This window comes from Apodemus sylvaticus, chromosome 19, assembly GCF_947179515.1.
Source record: "Apodemus sylvaticus chromosome 19, mApoSyl1.1, whole genome shotgun sequence".
NCBI lineage: Eukaryota > Metazoa > Chordata > Mammalia > Rodentia > Muridae > Apodemus > Apodemus sylvaticus.
In genome coordinates, this window is record NC_067490.1 from 9,103,151 (window position 1) to 9,109,335 (window position 6,185).

The following is a 6,185-nucleotide window of genomic DNA, read 5'->3' on the forward strand; positions in this document are numbered from 1 at the left end:
TCAAGCACTGAGAGCTCTGAGTTTGCAGACTGTGCTCAGGATAGCCCCAAGTACATCCTACTGTGTGCACCCTGTGCCAGAGCCTTGCTTTTCACACCACTGCTCCTCAGAGGACTGCAGCTCACTACTGCTGGGATTGCAGAGTTCGCGCACCCGCCTCTGGCCTCGCCCCATGCAGTCAAGTGGTCCATTTCCAAGTCTTGAACCAACTGACTCCCGAAGGCCATTCCCCACTGGAATGGCGTCGTGACTTTGTCCTTTGCCTGCTCAGTCATAAAGTATATCGATAGGCCGTAAAAATGGAGATGATGTATTGCTAGTGTCACAGGTCATGTGCGGTGTCACTTGTGGTTGCATGGTTGCAGCGTGCTGAGTTTGACGGTTGCATTCAAAACTAAAACCTGTGTAGAAAGGTCAAGGCAGCAAACGCCTCACTTCTTATTTAAAAAGTTCAGTGCGTCCAGCCATTTTCTGTTTGTTAATATAGCCAAGTGGGTCGTGCAACCCAGTGGTGTGGAGCAAGACACAAGGCAGCAGCAGTGGAAACCACCTCACACCATTTTCATGAATGCGGCCCATCCTGAGGGACCGAGAGTGACCTTGAAGCACACCTTCTACCAAAACTGCTCCCGGGACAGAGGGTGAGACCTCCTGTGCAAAACACAGGAAGGCTCTGCCACATAAAGGAATGTGTTTAGAATGTCATCTTGGTCCTCTTCAAGTCCAGAGAAGCAAATCTTAGTGCCGGTGGACCTAGTAAGTGGTGTAAGACTATCTCTTGCCATCCTTAGTATGGATGCAGTCAGTTCTGCACAATTTGGTTTCAAACTAACTTTTCTTTCCCTTTAAAAAAAAAAATAAGGTCTCAGTATGTATCCTATCCCACACCGGTGGTCCTCCTGCCTCAGCCTGGCTAGTGCTGGGACACTCACCTTTCTGAACCGAAGCACAAGAAGCAGCACGAGGCGGGATTGGAAGGCAGAAGTGGGTCTGTGTTTCCTCTAACTGCCGCGGGACAGTTTGTTTACGATCAAATTGTATTGGTGTCTCCAGGGCTGCTTGGTACAAATCAAAGCCAAGACCAATTAAAAGAAATGTGTTTCTATCTTCAGATTGGTCTTTATGTCGACTCTGTATATAAAAATGGACCTCTGGGAATCACTGTAATGTCAGGGTCTGGAAAATTCAGGCATCTGTTTTGAAAGCAGGACACAGCAGGTACCTGTCCCCATTTCCCCAGAGCTTGCTCAGCCAAGGCAGACTTGTCCTGTCCTGGGACAGCTCACTACCATTCTCTGTCCAAAGCAGAGGATCTGTGTCCTGAGTACAGTTCCCCATCTTCACCACAGGGAGAACACTCATGCACCCAGTCACAGTCTAAATGTTTTAAGATAAAAACTCACTCAAAGTTAGCTAGAGGAAAACAAAGGAAACCTGGGAAGATTTCCAGCCTACCTCAGGAAGGAGTGTAGCAAACAGAGGTTGGAAGGCTCTCCATGGGTTAGAGTACTCAGAAAACCAGGACCCATTCATACAACAAAAATACCCTTTTAGACCTAGCATGATAGAAAGTATATCAAGAACTTAAGAAGTGGAGGCAGACCTCTCTGCATGACAAGTTCCAGGACTGTACTGAGACCCTGCTGGGTTTGTTTTGTTTTTTTTGAAAAATTTATTTTATCTATGAGTACACTGTAGCTGTCTTCACACACGCCAGAAGAGAACATCAGATCCCATTACAGATGGTTGTGAGTGACCATGTGGTTGCTGGGAGTCAAACTCAGGACCTCTGAAAGAACAGTTGGTGCCCTTACCCACTGAGCCATCTCTCCCTCCTCAAGACCCTGCCTAAAAATAAGAATAATTGGCTAGGATGTAGCAAAGTGATAAAGAGGCCTAGTTGGTAGGCAGCTGTGACCTGATTTCCCAGCCTTCCCCGTATCACACGTAGTCCTAAGGACTTAGTTTGTTGTGTATCTTGAGGTGGTTGTGAGAGAGGCTCACTTAGTCACACTTAGTCACACTTGGCCTTTGCTGTATAAAAGGGAGGAAGAGGCCACTGAGAGAAGCCACATGCTCTGCCACACTGGTAAGCCTTCTTAAGATGTGTGGACTAGAGTGTGGCCAGACTTAAGTGTGACTCCGGGAGATGACAGACCAACTAGCATTTCCCCCTCTGCCCCAACACAGTTCTCTTCAGCCAGGAAGTAGTCCCTGCATTGCCTTAGCACGGTCCCTGGTGGGCGGGGTTGGTCTGTGGCGGAATTTCCCTATATAATTTAAACAGTCTTCAAACTCAGACTCACCCTCCAAAGTTTGGTGATGGTCACTCGCCATGACACCTACACTGGGACCTTTTAGTGAGTCTCACTCTATAGCCCACTAGTGAACTCTTGACAGCCCCACCCCAGGGGGGCAGTATAGGTCATGACCTGTGGCAAGTGCCTTGCTGGTGGGCTCCTTACCGTGACAGCTCCAGAGTTCTCCCAGGTTCCTCATGAACCAAACCTACAACAGTTTTAGGTAAGGAACACACACACACACACACTGACAGTATCAGGATATGAATCCTGAATCCCTATAGCTGGAAAGGCAGCCCTGGCAGTTCAGAGCAACTCAAGTAACACAGACCAGCATGTTCTCTAAGAACACACCAAGGAGCCCATCCTCACCCAGTCAGGGCTCGGAGCCAGGCACTGTGGGGACACAGTGCATCCCAACAAAGCACCATTCCCACAGAGGTCCTGCAGCTTATCAAGGACAAACTCACCAGACCTCTCTCTGAAGCTGTGGGTATAACTTAAGACCTGAGAGGTCAGGACAGACTCAGGTTGCAGCCATGACGGGGTTAGCCCAGCAAGTAGACAGAGCCATGAAGGGAATTTGGCTGTTCTCCATTCCCAACCACTGTGTCTCTATAAATAAAACCTGAGCCAAGCAAAAGTTTAGTTTAAAAGCCCAGTGCAGCTGAGTCTGTGGTCTGAACACTAGGGTGGAGACTGCAGGATCTCAAGGCTAGCCCAGGCTACATCAAGAGGACGTGTTTCCAAAACAAAATGAAAAACCTAAAACTTCAAAGCTGCAGGGAGAAAGTTAACTGGACTTGTGTTCTCTGAGCCCTCAGAAGTTGCCAGCACTTCCTATGATCATGAGAGACTCCTTGGGACTGGGCAGGACACCTCTCAGGCAGAATACCAGCTGCCAGCAAGCATAGTGACAAGTGGCAGCTACAGCCCTTCTTGTAGAAAGTGAATACTGCTGGGCCCATGGATCCGACCTGTGTACCTGTGGAGGAAGCCGGGCTGGGCGGGAGAGTCCTTGGTCCTTCCCGGCAGCTGGAAGCACTGTGAGGTCTGTTCCATTGCTCCAGCACGGCGGGTTTTGATAAGAGACAGCCCAGGATTTTAAAGCTTTATTATAGGAAAGTAGAGGGAAAGAAAGGAGATAGAAAAGTAAAGCGAGAAAGAAGAGATAGAGGGGTGAGAGCCGGCCATGACCACGTGGGAAGAGGGGAGAAGAATGGGGAAGAGGGGGAGACCAGGGAGAGTGGGCAAGAAAGTAAAGAGGGACCAAGCAGCCCCCTTTTATACTGGGCAGGGCTACCTCAATATTGCCAGGTAACTGTTGGGGTGGAGTCCAGCCAGAACACTAGGGACCTGGGGTGTGGCCCTACGTGACTGATGCCCATAGAGAATAACATCAGTTTTAGACGGAAGTTAATCAATCTAGAGAGACGTTGTGTTTTCCTTACTATCATGGAATTTCCACCAAGTTCAACAGCCATTTGGCTTTGGCGAGTTGATGGGAAGTGAGCTGTGCACAGGCAGCCTGGTCCCAGGTAGAACAATGACTTTGGAACACACCCCACACACACAACCTAGTGGGCGGAGCTTCCACCTAAGTGGGATGGAAGGAGTTTGGTCACTGACCCCTCGGCCCCTGTCACAGTTACAGCTCCCCACAAGAGAGGTGTGTGGCTGTCAGTCACACAGGAGCAGTACCAAGCCTTCCCACAAGTAAATAAGGTTTCCCCAAGCTCTCAGTCCAAGTCAGTGAGAAGTACCTGCTGCCAAACCCTGAATCACCCCAAAACTGTATATAAACCCTATCCTGAATCCTGTGAGGATTAAAGGTGTGCGAGAACTACTGTCATCTGAGAGCTGTAACACAAAGGAAGAGGTCTGCTCTCCTGAAATGCCACCAGCAGCTCTGCTGCACTCCTCCCTGGCTACGCAGCCTCTGTCTGTCCACCAGACCCTACTCAGCATTAGGACCACGCGGGTAACCAAGATGCTAGCACGGGAAGACTGCGGTAGAGTCAGCAGCTGCTGCAGCTGCTGAAGTGACTTCCCCCCAACCCTGCTCACCCCCTCCCATCTGCCAGAACTCTCACACCCAGCCAGGTCTCGGCCCCATAGGCCCACAGAGTACAGTGGGCCTCATTGGGCTATCCTGGGGCAAACACATCTGGCCCCTGCCAAGAGCACAGTGACAAGCACCGAGAGACACAGGAAAGACGTTCACTATCTGAGGGCAGAGGCTCCCCAGGATGACGGAGACCCCAGCAGTGCCACAGGAGTCACAGTCTCAAGCCACTGCCCCTTCTAGCCCCCCATTTTCCTAGAAGATACTTTACTCACTCAACCACTTAGGTTTTAGACAGACTCTGACTATGTAACCCTGGCTATATCAGAACTCACTATGTAGATCAGGCTGGCCCCAAACTTACAAGATATCTGCCTGCCTCTGCCTCTGCCTCTGCCTCTGCCTCCCCAGGCCTGGGTTTAAAGGTGTGCACCAGCACATTTTTTTTCTCTTATTGGCAGGATCTCTCTGGGAAGCTCTGATTGCCCTGACATTCCCTATGTAGCCCAGGCTAACTTTGAACTTGTGGCAAACCTCCTGTTTCAGCTTCCCAAAGCCTGAGATGACAGGCATGACCCACTTGCCTAGTGGGCACACTTTTTTTTTTTTTTTGGATTTGGTTTTTTCGAGACAGGGTTTCTCTGTATAGCCCTGGCTGTCCTGGAACTCACTCTGTAGACCACGCTGGCCTCGAACTTAGAAATCCACCAGAGTGCTGGGATTACAGGCATGCGCCACCACCGCCTGGCTGTGGGCACACTTTATAACAAACAAAAACTGGGTGCAGGGACATAGACCTGTATCTCCCACCCTGAAACTGAAGCAGAAGGATCCTTGAACCTACAAATTCAAGACTAACCTGGGCATCATTGTAAGATTATCTTAAGGTATAACCCACAGGAGGGGGGGGGGTCAGCTTAAGGGGGAGGGGGGAAGGAAAGGGAAGCTGGCAAACTATGTTAATTGAAATTTATTCTGAAGCCAGGCAGTGGTGACGCACAGCTTTAATCGCAGCACTTGGGAGGCAGAGGCAGGCAGATTTCTGAGTTCCAGGACAGCCAGGGCTATACAGAGAAACCCTGTCTTGGGGAGAAAGAAAGAAATGAAAGAAAGCAAAGAAAGCAAAGAAAGCAAAGAAAGAAAGAAAGAAAGAAAGAAAGAAAGAAAGAAAGAAAGAAAGAAAGAAAGAAAGAAAGAAAGAAAGAAAGAGAGAGAAAGAAAGAAAGAAAGAAAGAAAGAAAGAAAGAAAGAAGGAAGGAAGGAAGGAAGGAAGGAAGGAAGGAAGGAAGGAAGGAAGGAAGGAGAAAAGAAAGAGAAGGGAAGAAAGAAACAGAAGAAGGAAGGAAGGAAGGAGAGAGAGAAAGAAATTTATTCTGAAATATCAAAAAGTGATCATTTCAACGTGTAATCCATATAAAAAGTGGAGGAGCTGTGCAGCAATGCTGCCGCAGGCCCAGAACCCCACATGGACCCGCATCCCAGACACGTGTCCCAGGGAGCCAGTCCGCTCGTGTCTCACAGCCGCGATAAAGGCCAAGGCTGCTCTATATCCAGAGGTGAAAGGATGTTATCCAGCGATAAGCTGGGCGGGAACAGAGGGAACCCTGACGCAAGGTCTGCAGAGAGGTAACAGGCATGAAGCCCCGGGACAGCAGAGGACGGAGGGCTGACCGGGTACAGTCCAGTCAGGAAGGCTGTGGAGACCCGTGGGGACATGCAGGAGCCTGACACTTCAGAGGCTGCCAGAGTCCAGGAGAGGTTCCGTGGTGGCCTCTGGGGATGGATACAGTGGAGGAAGAGATGGGACTGGGCCCCAGCTG